Raw genomic sequence first — 16659 nt, forward strand, 5'->3', positions numbered from 1 at the left:
TGTATGGCCCCTGACTCAGGCCGGCACTAAGAAGTAGAGGAATGTGGCCCAGGGAAGGGGCAGATTGCTGAGCTGGAGGACCACCAGGGAGGCCAAGAGGCCAGCAATAGTAGGAGTCAGCATGGAGCCACAGAAGCAGGGGCAGTCGAAGGAGGGCCCAGCAGCGAGTGTCTGCTTTGAACAGCCGCCTGGCAGGGTGGCAGGAGCAGGAGTGGCAGATTGGAGGACCTTCTGGGCCAGATCAGCACGTCACAAGAGTGTGAATGGGTTCTGGCTCCTTCTAAAATAATTCTCCCCACCATGGAATTACTTGAGATACCCAGGCTAGGTTCTTCCGATGGGCTGAGTAATGCTTTTGGAGAAAGAGAACCAGTTAAACAGCTTCCAGGAGGATCTGTGAATCTTCACCTTTATGTGCAACGTTTGTGCATTGGCTGGGATCTTGAAGAGGGATCCACAGCTTTCATCACTTTTTTCAACGACCCACCATTACGGGTGTATCTCACAGATGCCGCTCAAGGTGGGCCCTTCACTCTGGTTCCCTGAGTGGCACTAGACAGAAGTGCTGCCGGAGAGGGCAGGGAGACCGGGTGGGTCTGGCACCCGACGCCGTGGGAACCCTGCTCACCCTGCCCAGCCCAGGGCTTTGGACTCCCGCCTCCAGCCTCCACATCCTGGGTTCTGCAGCCTCCGGCTCGGGCTTCCAGGATTACATCACCTCCCAGGCTCCTCTGTTACACTTTCACACTCTTCTCTGGTTACTGCTCACTTTTGTGTGCAGCTATTGTAGACACCGATTGTATCCTCACTTGAGTCTCTCTTTCACATTGACTGCCTTTTCCCCAGGCCTGGCTCTGCGCTCCTCGGAAGCCGCTTGTTGAGTATGAATGTATTCAGCGGGCGTCTGCTTGCTGGAACGTGGTCTGGGTTCCCTGCCTAAGTGGGGCCGCTTTTGTCTTCGCAGGTCTCTGAGCTTATCTTTCTGTGAGCCCTGGAGACATGCTGACCTTTTCCTCTGACTGTGCCTCCGTGTGCTACGAGATTTGGTTTTGCAAAATGTGAACTTTTCTATTTTGGTATCTTTTTATTTGTGCTCAAGTGTTACTTTTTATTGGTTCCAGTGTGAAAATTCAACTACCTGAACCTCCTAAAATCCCAGTGTCTGATCTTGGTGGTTCTCTCTACCATCCGTTCCTGGGAACGTGTTCCCACTGAATGAATATTGATCACAGTATTTATGTCTGAAGTCACTGCACAGGATACGAACTAGATTGAGACGGGGTTTAGTTTTTTTTTTTTTTTTTCCAGTTGATTATTTTCAAGCTATAATAATAATAAAATGGAGATTTTCAAACCTATTTAAAGGTAGCAAGGATGGCGTGTCGACCTCCCCATGTATGCATTACCCATCTGACCATGATCAGCATTCTGCGTGCTGCTTCCTCTACTCACCCCACCCATACTGACAGCTGTGTGTCAGTAGTAAAATTTAAATTATGAAAATGCTACATGCTTATAGGCTTTTTTTTTTTTTAAAAGGTTGAGAAGTAAAAGCTCTCAGTCCCCAAGCCCACACTCCAGAGGTAACCAGTGTTGACGTTTTATATGTGTCCTTCCTGAAGGTTTTTTGTGAATATTTGAGAATGTGGGTGTATATGCAGTGTTTCCCACAAATAGAATTATGTATTTTGTATTATGTAATATGCATTTAAATACATTTCAGGGGCCACCTGGCTGGCTCATTCAGAAGAGCATGTTGCTGTTGAATGGAGTTGGGGGACAGGGAGTGAGACTACCTGTAAGAGGGGCCTCATCAGTTTGTCTCACCTCCATTACTCTCATTTGTCTGTTTATGCTTCCCCTTGGCCAGCAAGTAATGTCTTGTTTCCTTCTAGTATTTGTATAGTTCTTTTTTTTAGGTTTAGGGTTCTAAACTATTGTCAGTTTATTTCCATCCTTAATTTGAATTGAGGATATACATCTTTATTTTTTATTCAAATGTCTAAAGTAGTTGTCCTGATTGCGGGGGGAGTGGCGCCTGGGTAGCTCAGTCGGTTAAGTGTCTGACTCTTGGTTTTGGCTCAGGTCAAGATCTCACAGTTCTTGGGTTTGAGCCCCGCATAGGCTTTGTGCTAACAGTGCAGAGCCTGCTTGGGCTTCTCTCTCTCCCTCTCTCTGCCCCTTCCCCACTCGTGCTGTCTCTCTCTCTCTCACAATAATAAATAAATAACAGATAGTTTTCCCAGCACGCCTGGCCAGCTTAGTCAGAGGAGCAAGCGTCTCCTGGTCGTCGTGAGTTTGAGCCCCACGTTGGGTGTAGAGTTTACTTAAAAATAAAATCTTTAAAAAACAGTAATAAATAGTTGTACCCAAATTTCTGTTTATGGACTCATAATACCCAGAACAAAGGGTTCACATCTATACAGGGTAAATTAACTGCTTCTTACACTTTAATGGTAGACTGACTCTTCATGTTTGTACAACAAACGGTAGCATTCATAGTGGAATGACTAAATCATGCTCCATGGATGCTCTGGTGGGTTTTCCTCTCCCCTTACTGATTCTGGGGCTTGAGCTCTGTCTTGTTTCATCAGTAGGTTCTGAAGTCCTGTTAGGCCTCAAGCTGGACAGCAGTTGCAAGTGATCAGAGGTGATGTCAGATTGGTTTTGGCCCCACAGCTAGACATTTCTCGGCGTGATTGCATCAGAGGTCCTCATGAGATTACTGCCAGCCTATTGTTTCTTCGTAACTTCGCTTGGGTTTGGACAGGAAAGTGCTTTTGATGTTTCTGCCCTCACGCATCCTGTGTGGTCCCACCCCATCCCTCCCTTGTCTGGATGCCCGGCACGGTGCAGCAAACGCCTCCCACCTCTGGGGCTGTAGAAAAGGGGCCTCATTCTAATCAGGCATGTGTGTGGACTATTGACTGGAGCCCACACGTGGCCTGTCCAGTGTGACGGCCTTAGAGTGGTTGCTCTGGTGTGGCAGCTTGGGTTTGTGGAGGAATACATGGGGATACATGTTGGGCAGCACAGCGCTGCCCAACAGAAGAGTGAAGCTGCCAGTCTCTGAGGGCCTGGACCCGCTTTGCAGCTCCCACCTCAGTGTGCTGTGCAGAGCAGCCTGAGAGCCTAGGTTAGAGAGCCTTGCTCTCCCCATGCAGTTCTCATGCCCCTTCAATCTCTTCCCCACAGGGCAGCCACAACAGTCCCTCTTTTCTTAAAAAGCTTCTCCAGGGGCACCTGGGTGGCTTGCTTGGTTAGGCATCTGACCCTTGATTTCAGCTCAGGTCATGATCTCACAGTTCATGAGTTTGAGCCCTACATCAATCTCTGTGCTGACAGCATGGAGCCTGCTTGGGATTCTCTCTCTATGTCTCTCTCTGTGCCTTCCCCTCTTGGGTGTATGCTCACTCACTTTTAAAAAAGGGGCGCCTGGGTGGCTCAGTTGGTTAAGGGTCTGACTTCAGCTCAGGTCATGATCTCACAGTTCATGGCCATGTTTTACTGGTGCCATGTTTTTCTGTAATTTGGGATAAAGGTGGCCAACAAAGGCTTATAATGAGAAGAGTTCCACAGTATTTATAGGAACAAAAAGCACTCTTCATAGATTTAAATGAGAGACAAGATGGACAACTGGAGGAGGAAGCGTTGGCCTTCCCCTCCCTGCTCTGGGCTGCTGCTCCTGCACCAGGGGGAGCGTCCCACGCGGGCTTCTCCTCCCCTCAGAAACTGCTGTCCTGCATGAAGGGAGTGGAGGCAGTATCCTTACTGGCACATCTGCTTGCCCCAGTGCTGGGAATGCACACCCAGCCTCCCAGCCCTCTGTGTACCCACATTCTGCAGCTCTGGGGCCAGTGTTTAGTGCCAGGGGATCAGGGAGGAGGGATGGTGGGCAAAGACTGCAGAACCATCAGTAGTTGTTATAATGGCATCTGTCACATGCCCTCCTTCAGATAACTGTCACGATCGTACCAGCTTGGTGAAGTTCATATTATCGTGCACGGTCTATAGATGAGGAAACAGGAGCACAGAGCAGAAGTAGTAGCAGCCAGGAGTTGAACTGCGGTCTTCTGGTTCTGGATAAACCGCCACCCTGTCTCTTTGCACCAGTGTGGAGTGTGATGGCGGTTGTGCCATGGAGCTGCCTGGGAAACGTTTGTCCAGGCTCTTAGTGTGGTGACATCCTGGTGGCTCGTGCTGCCCAGTGTGTTTTACAGGTCTTTGGTGGTATCCCACTGAGAAGCAGCTGCTTCTATATTGGACTCTTTGGGGTGTTTTTCACATCTTTAAATGGCTAAGGCAGTGTCACTCCTTGTGGAACAGTTGAGAAATTCTAATGAATAAGGCTCTACCTGCATTCAAAAATTAGTCTTTTATTTTTGGGGCTTCATTTGAAAAATGAAGTTGAGCTGGATGAAGTGAGGGTCCTTTCTGTTCTGATTTTCTGAGACCGTCCTGTGTTCGTGATTTCGCCTTTCAGAGCTGCCATGTTAATCGGTTACCGTTTCCCAGAGCCCATCCAGTAGGGGCTCTGCAGCCATGCATCTGTTCCCCGACCCCGTCTAGTGTCGTCACCACAGACCTGGGACCGACCGGCTCTGGCTCCTTCTGATGGGTGGCTGTGACCGCCTGTGGCCCTTGCAGCTGAGGGCTCAGTGTGGGGCAACTGAGCCCTGTTGGATTCCTAACTGCTGTGCCTGATTCCTAGGTTCTCCGACTAAACTTCAAACAAGAGGAGCCAGGCTGCTGGAGTTGTCCGTCGTCGTTGGGGGCGGGGGGGCTTTTGGGAAAGAACTGCCCAGGGCAGACTGTGTTGCAGGGACCTGCTTGGAAGTCGGGGCAGGAATTCCCCAGCCCTGGGCCATTGCCTCATCTCTGCCTGGCACGGCCGAAGTGTGTTTTCACAGGTGCTGTTTTCTGTTTCACGTTTTCATACACGGAGTAGGGGGAAGTGCAGCTACTGACAAGCAGGAAAATGCTATTTTTTTTTTAATTCAGTTTCTTTTTTTCTTTTTCTTTTTTTTTTTTAATGGAATTAGTCCTTGGCTTTTCTCCCAGTCTCAGCCCCCCTTCCGGCTGTTAATGTCCCTGGGTAAATACAGATAGAGATTGCTTTGTGTATTTTATGGGGTTTTCTGTTTTAGAGAGAGAATTATGTTACACATGTTTTCGTTGTCAATAAATAAAACCTTTCCCTGTCCTGGCAAGATCCAGTATACATTGTGTGAATTCAACTAAATTTGTAAAGTCAGTAAGTAGGGGGGGTAGAGGGACAGCTGCTCGTTAAGACCAAGGGGATCGGCAAGAGCAGAACTGGGTCTCTTCTCCAGAGCACTTCTTCCTGACGTACCCAGGAATGAGATGCCCACGCATTGGGACGGGGGTTCCCTTGAAACCTCCCTTCTGTGGGGAGGTGCTGCTGTGGGACAAATCCAGTAGAAACGCTGGAGCCAGCTATCCCCCATTTGGTTCCCCCTGGGCTGGGGCCTGGCTCCCTGCGGGTGCTGAGGGGGGAGGTGCCCCGTCCAGGCTCTGGCCCTGAGCCCCGCAGGCCACCCCACAGCTTTGTCTCGGTCTTCACACGAATGCGCCGGGCCTTCCCACCACGGCCACGCTGCCCTTGGGTCCTTCTGTCAACCCTGTGCCCTCCCTCCTCACCCTTCCCGACCCTCATCTTCCTTCCTGGCCGACCTTCCTCAAGGGTGTTGTCTACACTGGCTTCACTCTTGCTGCCAGTTACTCCCCAGCCCACTGCCTTCCCGGTGTCTCACCCTGACCTGTGGGGCAGTCAGATCCAGCGGGCGTTTCCCTCTTAGGCTCTTCCCTGAATTTCCGAGCTGGAAGCTCTTGATTTCTTCCCAACCCTCGGGCAGCCCTTTGGTCTCACTCTTATTACCACGCCCCACCCCTCACTCTTCAGAATCACTCCCGGAACTTCACATGTGTAGTCCACACAGCCAACGGCCAAGGCCTCACAAGTGACCCAGCCAGACCACAGGGCCGGACATGTTTCCTGACCCAAGAGGCACCTGGCCCGTGTCCCCACCCTCTGCAAAAAGCCAAGTCTTCCTGGGGCAGGCTGGGCCCTCCCACTGTGCCTGGGGAGAAAGGGTGCTGAGAGGCCTCCCTGGGTGACCCCTCTGGTAGCCTCAGAAGAACGGTTTTCTCGAGAAGCCACGGAAACCTTGCCGATGGTTCCCAGATCAGCTCCAGACCTCATGACCATGACCTGGGATCACCTGGAGTCAGACCTCCCTCAACCCCTCCAGACCAAAACCACCCCCCCACCCCCCACCCCCCGCCCTGCACAAGCACCTCGCCCAGCCCTGCCTCCGCACCCAGCAAGGCCATCCACCCACCTGCGCTCTCCTCTTTGGCCTCCGGGGTGGCCGCACAGCCCCGCTGTCTTAAGTGCCACTCTGGTGTCTTCACTCCTCAGTCTTCACCGGCCTCCTCTCCCTCAGTTCTTCCTGCTTAACTCCTGTCCCCAGCCTTGCCTGCACCCCCCACAGCGTGCACACACACGTACGCACGTGTGTGGTGCACACAGCACCCTCGAGCGGTGGGAGCCGCCCCATCACCGCCCGCTCCCCTCTCGGCTTCTTTCCCCAGCTTTTCCTTTCGGGATACTCGCCGAAAGCTTTAGCAGAGGAGTGGTCCCAGGTGGGTGTTTCAGGAAGGTCACTCTGGGCTGAAGCCTCTTGGGAAGACCGTTTGGAAGCACGACGAGTTAGAATACACACTCTTCAACCCGGCAGGTCCCACTTGTAATAAATCCTCTGTCCTTTGAGACCACTTACGCTTGCAGACTAAAGGCGCGGCTCCTGTGCCACTGGTTGGGGCCGTGGCAAAACTGGAAGCAACCGGGAGTCCTTTGAAGGGGAGTGGCGAGAGAGCTCCCAGTGCCGCTGTCCTGGGGACACTTTGTGGCTTCGACCAAGACGGACCCTGGAGAACGACACACGGCAGTTTGAATATACGTGTGTGAATACGAACTGGAAGCACTTCAGACTTCCCAGTGGCCCTTCTGGCAAAGACAGGGGGCTCCATGTTGTGTTCTGAGGGCTTCTGTATGGTCTGCGATGTGTCCGTGTGTGGCCGGTGTGGTCCAATGCTGAGGGAACGGGCTGCGGTGCCAGCCGGCGGCAAGGACGGAGCTGGGACTGTAGGAACGTGGTGGGCGTCCCCGTGCGCGTGCGAGCGGGACACTGGGGTCTTCTCTTTCTGCCAGGGGGACGTGTGGCCCCCGAAGGACAAGGAAACCAGCTCGTATGTGGCTGATCTCCAAAGAAACTTCGGAGAGGGCTCCTCGGGAGGCCAGCACGAGGCAACTAAGGTGCCTCCCAGGTGGCACCGGCCTCGTCCGGCCGCGTCACGCAGTTGGCGCTCGGGAAACCACTCTTTCCCTCACGTGGGTTTGGCGGTTTAGGCTCCTCTGTAAGTTCTGGTGCAGACAATAGACGTAATTACGCCCCGCGGTCAAGGCACGCCACCACCGGCCCGTGCAGGGCCCCCCCTGTTTCCTCTCCGTCGTCCCCGTGTCCTCTCGCGGACAGCCGGGTTGACGGGCCGCGTGTGCGGCTTGGTCTTTGCGTTCTCGCGAGAGGTGCGCGTCGGGCGGCGTTACGAAGTCAGCCTCCCCGCGGGCCCGGCGGGCAGTGTGGTGGCAGGGTAATGACGGGACCCTCGCGGCCTGGCTTCCGTTCATTCCTGCCGCGGCTCTGGGAGGTGAACTCGCCAAGGAAGGAGGAAAGTGGCTTAGGGAGGTTCCGAAACTAACCGGGATCGGCCCGCCTCTTCCACGGGGCTCCCTCCGCACTTTCCCAGCTCGGGGAGCCTTGCTCTCCCCGCTCCAGCCCTGCCAGCACCCGCGGCCCTGGGCGTCGTCGTCATCGGAGAGAAGGTGGCCGAGGCCCAGGGGAGGAACCGCTTGCCCCAGGCCGTGCGGCCGGAGCCGGGCGAGGACCTGGTTCCAACTTTCCACCGGGTTGTCAAGAACCTCTCCCGCTCTGTCTCCGCCCAGGGCCGGTGCCGTCCTCAGAAGGAGGGCTTGAGTTCTTTCCCCTCTCAAGCCAAGCCCGAAGGAAGGCCCTGGCTGACTTCTGCGGAGCAAACCAGGCGATAGGTGGCGACATAACCCGCCGCATGCTTCCCCAAGCGAGCCAGGCGGCCCCAGAGAAACTGTGGCCCACCTCAGCCACAGCGAGTGGCCTGCGCGGCCCCCCTTTATGGGAGATGGTGACCTGTTGAGACGGGCACCCGGCCCCTCTCTGCCCACGTCGTCAGCACGGTCGCTCAGTAAAGACTGGCCTGTGCCGGGTGCTGGGACCAGGCTCCGAGAGTCCGGCCACTGCTCTCAACAAGGAAAAGGCAGCAGGCACCGCCGGCGCTGAGCGCCAAGGCCTGGGAGGCCAGAATGGGGCGGTGGTGGGGAGCTCCAGGGAGAGAGGAGGCAGGAACACAGCCTGCCCTCGGGTTTGAGGAGAGTGGGCAGACCAGACCCCGGGGAAGGCTGTGTGACCGGCCGAGTGACCCAGACCCTCCTGTAGGCCACGGGGAGCCCAAGGCGCTCTTTTCCCAGGGAAAACCTGCCACGCGCCTCAGTCTCTCACCCCCAAGGGGCCAGGCTGGCTGCAGAGAGAGACCTTGCTCACCTGGTTAAGAGGCTTACCTTGACCTCTCTAATGTCTGGTCAACTCAGTCATGTAACGATACAACGATGTGAGCAGTCTGATTTAATCCAGAGTATCGGTTAAGCACAAAATGCCCGTGTGCTTGTGTCTGTGTGCGTGCGTGCATGTTTGCACACGTGCACTCATGTGTTTGGCTTTGGAGGCAGACATTCTAGAAAAAGAAATGGCAGCAGATAATACAATAGGACATAAATGTTGTAATAAATCAAAAAAATGTTTTTCTTATAAACCCAATACTCTTAATTCCATTCAAACCAAAAAGCACAGCTGTGGGTAGGGAGGGAGTTCACCCAGACCCCAATTTCCCCGTCCTTCTCCCTCCCGCTGACCTTCCCCCCCCCCCCCCGCCCTGCCACCACACCCCTGCACTGCTCACATCAAGGTGGAGGCACCCTGAAACATTCACACGCAGAAAGGGACAGGACTTGGGGGTGAGTGTGGAGAAATCCCAGGACACAACAGCACCCAGGCCACAGAATGCAGACAAATGGCTACTTAAGAAAATAGGGGTTCCAGAAAAGGGGCCACGTGACCCCAGAGGGAGCCCCAGACTTATTCCTGCCAAGTGACCAGACATCTATGTAGCAACCCTTTGGGGCCTGTGCCAGGAAGGTGTTCACTCAGCGGTGGGTTCTCCTTATACCCTAGCAGAATCTGAATCCAAATTCCTTCTGGGAAACCTCGTGTTGGTTTCTAAGAACCTTTTTTTTTTTTTTTTTTTTTTTTTTTAGATTTTTATTTATTTTGGAGAGACAGCACGAGCAGGGGAGGGTCAGAGAGAGAGAGAGAGAGAGAGAAATAAAAAACCCAAGCAGGCTCCACGCTGACAGGGCAACAGGCCCCTTTAAGAACCTTTTGAGGTAGGGGCGCCTGGGTGGTTCAGTCGATTCAGTGGCCAACTCTTGGTTTGGGGCTCATGTCATGATCTCACAGTCTGTGAGTTCGAGTCCTGTGTTGGGCTCCGTGCCCACAGCGCTGAGCCTGCTTGGGATCCTGTCTCTCCCTCTCTCTCCGCCCCTTCCCCGTTCATGCTCGCTCACTCTCTCAACAAATAGATAAACTTTAATATTTTTTTAAAAAGAGCCTCTTGAGGTAAGTTGTGAGGTGGGGCAGTGAGAGACTGTGGCATCATTGTCTGATCTTAAAGAATGGGCTTCCCAAACTCGTTCGTGTTTGCTCGGTGTGACTTGTGTTGGCAGGACCCCTACATAGCTCCTGAGACCCCCCCCACACACACCCCCACACACACAAAACGTACCTCAACACCCTCGGCAGAAGGGAAATTAAAATCATTTCCCTCAATTGCTGCTGCTCCTGTCCCCTCCCCTGTTCCCTGAGCCAGACTCCCAGGGTCCTGCTGTTCTCCCTCCCACTCAGCCTCACCCCATGTCTGCAGGGCTGAGAGTTCTGCCCCCTTAATGTCCCTTGTGCCGCCCCCAACTCTTCATCTCTGCCACGCTTGGATCTGACCCTAACCTTGATCGCCCTCCCAGCCAGCCTCCCCGGTCCAGTCTGGGCTCCACTATCCCTCCTCCACCTGCTAGCTCTGTCCTGCCCCGGCTTAAATGCTTCAGTAGCTCCCAGTAGCCTCTGAGATAAAGTTCAAACTCCCTGATTTAGCACAGAAGGCCTGGCTCCCCTCCAGCCACTATGTGCCAGGCTCCCTGCCTTCCAGCCACACTGAGCTGCTGTCGGGCCCTTACAGCTCACACCATTCCGCATCTCTGTGCTGCTGGAACCAGACTCCTTTTCCGGAACTCAGTTTAAGATAGGGTCTCTCTGCTCAAAGTCCTGGTGGGACCCGGAGTGAAGACACACATGTCCCCAGTTACCATCGGCGGTCCCAGTAAGCGTGGCAAAGGGGCCACACGGCACGAGAGTGAATTTCTCTATCCCCCAGTCCATCAAACAAAATCACAGAGACTTTCTTCTTTCTTTGATATTAAGATATTTCTCATGTTTTTAAAAATTGTTTATTTTGGGGGCACCTGGGTGGCTCAGTCGGTTGAGTGTCCAACTTTGGCTCAGGTCATGATCTCACGGCTCATGAGTTTGAGCCCCGAATCAGGCTCCGCACTGACAGCTCAGAGCCTGTAGCCTGCTTCAGATTCTGTGCCTCCCTGGCTCTCTGCCCCTCCCCCATTCATGCTCTGTCTCTCTTCCTTTCAAAAATAAATATTAAAAAAATTTTTTTGATAAAATCATTTAAATTTCTTTATGCAAAACCACGCATATTAAGGTAGTTAAAAATGCATGCATAAACCTAGAGAGAGGGAAGAAAACTTATCTTAAGCCCCATCTCCTCCAGGCAGCCTTCCCTGATCACTCTGACATAGCTACCTCTGAGACGCTCAGTCCTAGGTCCGCATCACACCACAGTCCTCAGATGGTCTGGCCCGACCTCCCCAAGAGTGAGAGCTTCTTGAGGGCAGGGACAGTGTTTCACCTGACTTTGGTTGTCCGTTCTTCAGCACAGTCTGACAGGATCCCCAGTTTGTCCAAGGCGTACACAGATCTCATTATGAACACTTCATGGACAAGTCAGATAATGTGGAATAGGTGGCTTGGAATGAGGTCCGCAGCTGGTTTCCTGTGGGAAGAAACCTGGTTCAAGGACCCTTGATGAAAAAGAAAAGACAAACCCTTTTTGTCTGTGACTGACTGGGAGCTCATTGGGGGCAGAGGGTGGGGCACGGTGACTGCTAAAAGGGCAGGACAGATGCTGATGGGTCAGGCTTGGGAACAGCACCCATACAGCAGGAGGGGGCCCGTCGTTTGAGCTGGCTCACACCCCAGCCAGGGACCCCAGGCAGGTCTGCAGGCTGCAGATTGGAGGACAGTCACCAGCCCAGAGAAGGGCCAAGGGCACAAGGGCACGTGGACGAAGTCCTGCTCTGTGCCTGGCTTCTCCGCCTTCTTGAACGACTACCTCCCTCCATGCTGTTTGTTGAGAGTCAAATCCGATGGCATCCCTGGGTGTCATGGAGAGCCCTTGGGGCCACAGCAGGCAGCAACGAGGTGGCTGGAAATGCAGTGAGGGTGTTGAACTTTGATTGTGAATAGTTGTGAAAAACGTGGCATTGGCTGGGAAGGTCGGAGACCACAGCATTGGCTGAAGTCCTGACCATTCAGTCCCCGCCCCACAGATGAAGCGACTCCCCAGAGCAGGGGCCTCTCCCTTGGGCACCATCACCCGTGTTCCTTTGCAAGCGCTGTGCACCTCTACCCCCACGACGTCCTCCACGCTCGGTGACAGTGATGCAGACGCCCAGGCAGGCCGACCCCTGTATGGCCGCAGCCGATAGCTACCAGCCATCAATAGCACAGTGTCCCCGGCACACAAAGAGCCTCACTCAGGCTCCAAGGAATGGATGTGAAAATCACCAAAGTGCCTTTCCAACCTCAGGATTACTCAGCAGCCTCTCGTGCGTCACTGGTTCCTTTTCTGATTCCATGAGGAGGCCCTTCCCAACCTCACCATGATTCCCAGACCCCCTCCTTCCCTTCCAAGCACCCCCACTCTGCTCTCTGGCCCCAGAGACCTGGCCTCCTCCTCCACAGAGACAGTAAAGGCCATCGGGCACAGAATAAGGCCCCCCTCTCTCCTCACCCCTACCTCTTCTGTATCTTTGCCCATCCTGCCCCCTCCCCTGTGTCCTGGGGGATAGAAGGGTGCTGCCCCTTGCCCGTCTGTGGTCCGTGTGATTGATCCTGGCCTCATGCGGATCATCCGCCATCCTCTGTGCTGCTCCTATGCTTCTTCCCTCCTGCCTCTGCACATGGCCCCGCCTCTGATTCCTACCAGAACATTCCTTCAGTGCCGCCCCTCTTTTCAGCCACAGCCAGACTGCTTTTATTTTATTCTATCCATTCACCTCTTGAAACTCATCCATGCAGTCAACTGTTGCCCCTCATCCCATCCCCAGTCCCTTCTCCTGCTCAGGCAGGGGAGTTCACAATTTTTACAGGAGAATCTCTTCGTATATTCTTTCTCCTTTGTTGAAAAAATGAAAAGTGATTCACTTACCATGAACGTCACTCTTTTGAAATATACAATTCCGGGGCGCCTGGGTGGCTCAGTCAGTTGAGCAGCTGACTCTTGGTTTCAGCTCAGGTCGTGATCTCAAGGTTCGTGAGATGGAGCTCCAGTGTTGGGCTCTGGGCTGAGAGTGGAGCCTGCTTAGGATTCTCCCTCTCTGCCCCTCCCCTGCTCATGTTCTCTCCCTCCCTCCCTCTTTCTCCCTCTCCTTCTCTGTCTCTCTCTCTCTCAAAATAAATAAATAGACAAAAATAAAGTATGCAATTCAGTGGGGGGTTTTTTAGCGTGATCACAAAGTTCTCCAACTCTCATCCTATCTTAATTCAAGAATATTTCGATCACCCCAAAAAGAAACGCCATAGCCATCTGCAGTCACTTCCCATTCCCCTCTCCCCTTAGGCTCTGACAACCACCCACCTACTTTCTATCTTGATGGATCTGTGTATTCTGGAGATTTCATATACGTGCAGCCATACAACGTTCGTCCTTTTGTGTCTGGCTTCTTTCGCTGACCATGATGTTCATCCATGTGGTAGCATGTGGCAGGACCCCAGTCCTGTTTACGGACGGCCAGTATCCTCTTGTGTGGAGACACGGCCTTGTGTTCATCATTCATCAGCTGCTGGACATTTGGCTTGTTTCCACTCGGGGGCTGTTACAAATAATGCTACTGTTAACGTTCATGTATATTTTTGTGTGGACACTTGTTTTCACTTCTTTTAGGTGTATACGTAGGAATGGAATCGCTGTGTCCTATGGTAACTCCGTGTGTAAATTTTAGGGGAACAGTTATACTGTTTTCCAGAGAGGTTATACCATTTTACATTCCCACCAGGTATTGTATGTTCTAGTTTGTTCACATCTTTGCTAGCACTTGTTTTTTATTTATTTATTTATTTATTTATTTATTTATTTATTTTTAATGTTTACTCATTTTGGAGAGACAGAGTGCAAGCAGGGGAGGGGCAAAGAGAGAGGAAGACACAGAACCCGAAGCAGGATTCCAGGTTCTGAGCTGTCAGCACACAGCCTGACACAAGGCTCGAACTCACGGACCGAGAGATCATGACCTGAGCCGAAGTCACACTTAACCGACTGAGCCACCCAGGCGCCCCATTTTCTATTAAATTTTAAATGTTTTATTATTTATTTTTGAGAGAGTGCAAGTCGGGGAGGGGCAGAGAGAGAGAGGGGGACAGAGGATCTAAAGCAGGCTCCATGCTAACAGCAGAGAGCCCGATGCAGAGTTCCACCTCACAAACCGTGAGATCATGACCTCAGCCCAAGTCAAGAGCCTGCTTAACCAAGTGAACCACCCGGGCGCCCTTTTTTGTTTGTTTGTTTCTTTCTTTCTTTCTTTCTTTCTTTCTTTCTTTCTTTCTTTCTTTTTTTTTAAGATCTTATTTTTAAATAACCTCTACACCCAGCGTGGGGCTCGAACTCACCTGAGATCAAGGGTCTCAAGCTCCCTGGCCAGTCACCCCTTTTTTTAAATCTTTTTGAATACAGCCATCCTAGTGAGTGTGAAATGGCATCTCATTGTGGTTTTGATTTGCATTTCCCTAGTGACAACTGAAGTCAAGCATCTTTTAATGTGCTTATAGGCCATTTGTAAATCTTCTATGAAGAACTGTCTATGTAGATCCTTTGACCATATTTTAATTGGGTCACTTGAGTTTTTATTGTTGAATTGTAAGAGTTCTGTATTCCACAAGTCCCATATCAGATTTATGATTTAAAAAATGTTCTCCCATTCTGTAGATTGCCTTTTCAGTTTTTGCTGGTGTCCTTGGAAACACAAAAGTTTTGATGCAGTCCACATATACCTATCTTTTGTCGTTACTATTGTTATGCTATTGGTATCATACACAAGAAACCATTGCCACATCTAAGGTCGTGATGATTTACCCCTGCATTTTCTTTTAAGGACTTTATAGCTTTAGCTCTTATATTGAGGTTGTCGATCCATTTTGAGTTCATTTTGTATATGGTATGGATATCCAGTTCAAGCACCATTTGTAGAATAAATGATTCAAGACCCATTGAATGGTCTTGGCCCCCTTGCCAAGAATCAATTGGCCGTAGATACATGGGGTTCTCTATTTTACCAAACTGTGTATCTTGAAGTCTATGTTCTTATGCCACCAGCATACGGTCTCGATTACTGTAGCCTAGCAATAAATTTTGTCGTCAGGAACTGTGAGTTCTCCAGCTTTGTTCTTTTGTTTGTTTGTTTGTTTGTTTGTTTTAGCTATTCCAGGTTCCTTGAATTTTTCCGTATCAGTTTTAGGATCAGCTTGTCCATTTCTGCAAAAAAAAAAAAAAGCCACTTTTGGGGAAGCTTTGGTAGGGACTGATTTGAGTCTATAGACCAAGTTGGGGAATGCTGCCATTTTAACAATATGAAATCTTCCAATCCATGAACATGGATGTCTTTCCAAGTCTCCTTTGCTTTCTTTGGTTCCACTCCGCAGCTTTCAGTGTGTCCTCCCCCTGCCTGTTAAGCCCGTACCAGCCAGGCTTTGGCTCCCTTGTCTGCACTTGCTCTCTCAGCGCCTCCTCCATTGGTCACCCCTTGGCCCCGTTACTGTCACCGTTCTCCAGACACCACTCTGACCTAGGTCCTCAGTGACCCCCGAATTGACGGTCTGGTGAGCACGTACCTCCTGGATAGGTTCCCACAGATCTCTGAGGTCTTCTGCCAGTTTCGAACACTCCTTTGTTAAAATTCCTTCTCATGCCACTTTTACAAACCACTCTCCCGTGCTGGTGCTAGGTCTCTCTGCCTCCTTCGCTGACCCGCCTCCTCTCCTTCCTCCCGCCCCTCCCTCCCCTCCCTCCCCTTTCCTCAGTCCCTTAAATATTGGAGCTGTGTCCTGGGTATTCTTCTCTTCCATATGAATGAGTTCATCTTGGGCAGACTCATTGGCTTCCAAGGCCTCAGCCTCCCTCTTTACCTCAGAGCCTCCCAGACCTTCTCCTCCAGCCCCATCATTTTGGAACCTTCGGTGCTGTATCCAGGGACCCTGAGACCACCACTCCCTGGTCCCTCTTCTCTCTCATGCTCCTGAGGCTGGCTAGTGGTAACACCCGCACACAGGCACAAACCTAGGGGCCCCCATGCTTGACTCCTCTCCCTTGTCTTCACTCCCAAATCTCATCCACTGCCACATCTTACGGCTTTTGCCCCCTAAATATCTATTTTTAATGTTTATTTATTTGGGGGTGAGGTGTGGGGAGGGGGGCAGAGAGAGAGGGAGACAGAATCGGAAGCAGGCTCCAGGCTCTGAGCTGTCAGCACAGAGCCCAAAGCGGGGGCTCAAACGCAGGAGCCTTGAGATCATGAACTGAGCGGAAGTCCAATGCTCAACCGACTGAGCCACCCAGGCGCCCGGCCCCCTAAAGGCAGGTCCAAGGTGGCACAGGGCAGGCTGTGCGCAGCCGAAGCAGGGTGGGAGCGCAGCAGTCCAGCCTACAGCGTCAGGAGCACGATGACCGCAGGCAGGTTGCAGGCTCAGAGAAGGGGCCGGTAGGTGGGCACACACTGAGGTCAGCGGGGAGGCGGAGGGAGTTCCAGAGCCGCACAATGGTGGAGCCCCCCCGAGTGTGGGTTCAGGAACAGTCTCAGGCAGTGTGGCTGGGAGGGCGCAGGAGCACCGAGGGCGAGAGCGGGGTGCCATGGTCCGAGACAACTTTGCAGTTCATCCTCGTGCCTGTGTGACCTCAGGTGCGGCATTTAATACCAAAGCCTCGGTTTCCTTGTCCAGCACGTGGCTTGTGGTGGCATCACGTCCTATCTGGCTCGTGAAAGTCCTCTGTAAATGGTAAAGTGCTGGGAGAGTGTAAGACCACTCAGGGCCAGAGAGGAAACAGGTAGCTCATTGTGAAGGCCGCAAATACCAAGTGAAAGCGCTCAGGCTTTAC

General features: G+C 52.3%; 2 protein-coding genes across 5 annotated transcripts in view; one reads left to right on the forward strand and one right to left on the reverse strand.

The window, feature by feature from the left end:
- TRIM50 (tripartite motif containing 50) overlaps positions 1–8237 on the reverse strand; it is a 46572-nt gene extending 38335 nt beyond the window's left edge. The window contains exon 1 of the mRNA XM_040456113.1: positions 6363–8237. The gene's annotated coding sequence lies outside the window, so the exon portion shown is untranslated. The remainder of the gene's footprint in view (positions 1–6362) is intronic.
- FKBP6 (FKBP prolyl isomerase family member 6 (inactive)) overlaps positions 1–16659 on the forward strand; it is a 64334-nt gene that overhangs the window by 24295 nt on the left and 23380 nt on the right. Inside the window, exon 9 of one of the 4 annotated variants that reach the window (XM_040456120.1) lies at positions 4712–4824. The exons of 1 other annotated variant lie outside the window; for it this stretch is intronic. The gene's annotated coding sequence lies outside the window, so the exon portion shown is untranslated. Of the gene's footprint in view, positions 1–3956; positions 4064–4483; positions 4593–4711; positions 4825–16659 lie in introns of those variants that run through there. 2 more of the 4 variants (XM_040456117.1, XM_040456115.1) reach the window with 2 other exon arrangements.

The sequence above is a fragment of the Herpailurus yagouaroundi genome, unplaced genomic scaffold (assembly GCF_014898765.1).
Source record: "Herpailurus yagouaroundi ecotype Mexico unplaced genomic scaffold, PumYag 216, whole genome shotgun sequence".
Taxonomy (NCBI): Eukaryota; Metazoa; Chordata; class Mammalia; order Carnivora; family Felidae; genus Herpailurus; species Herpailurus yagouaroundi.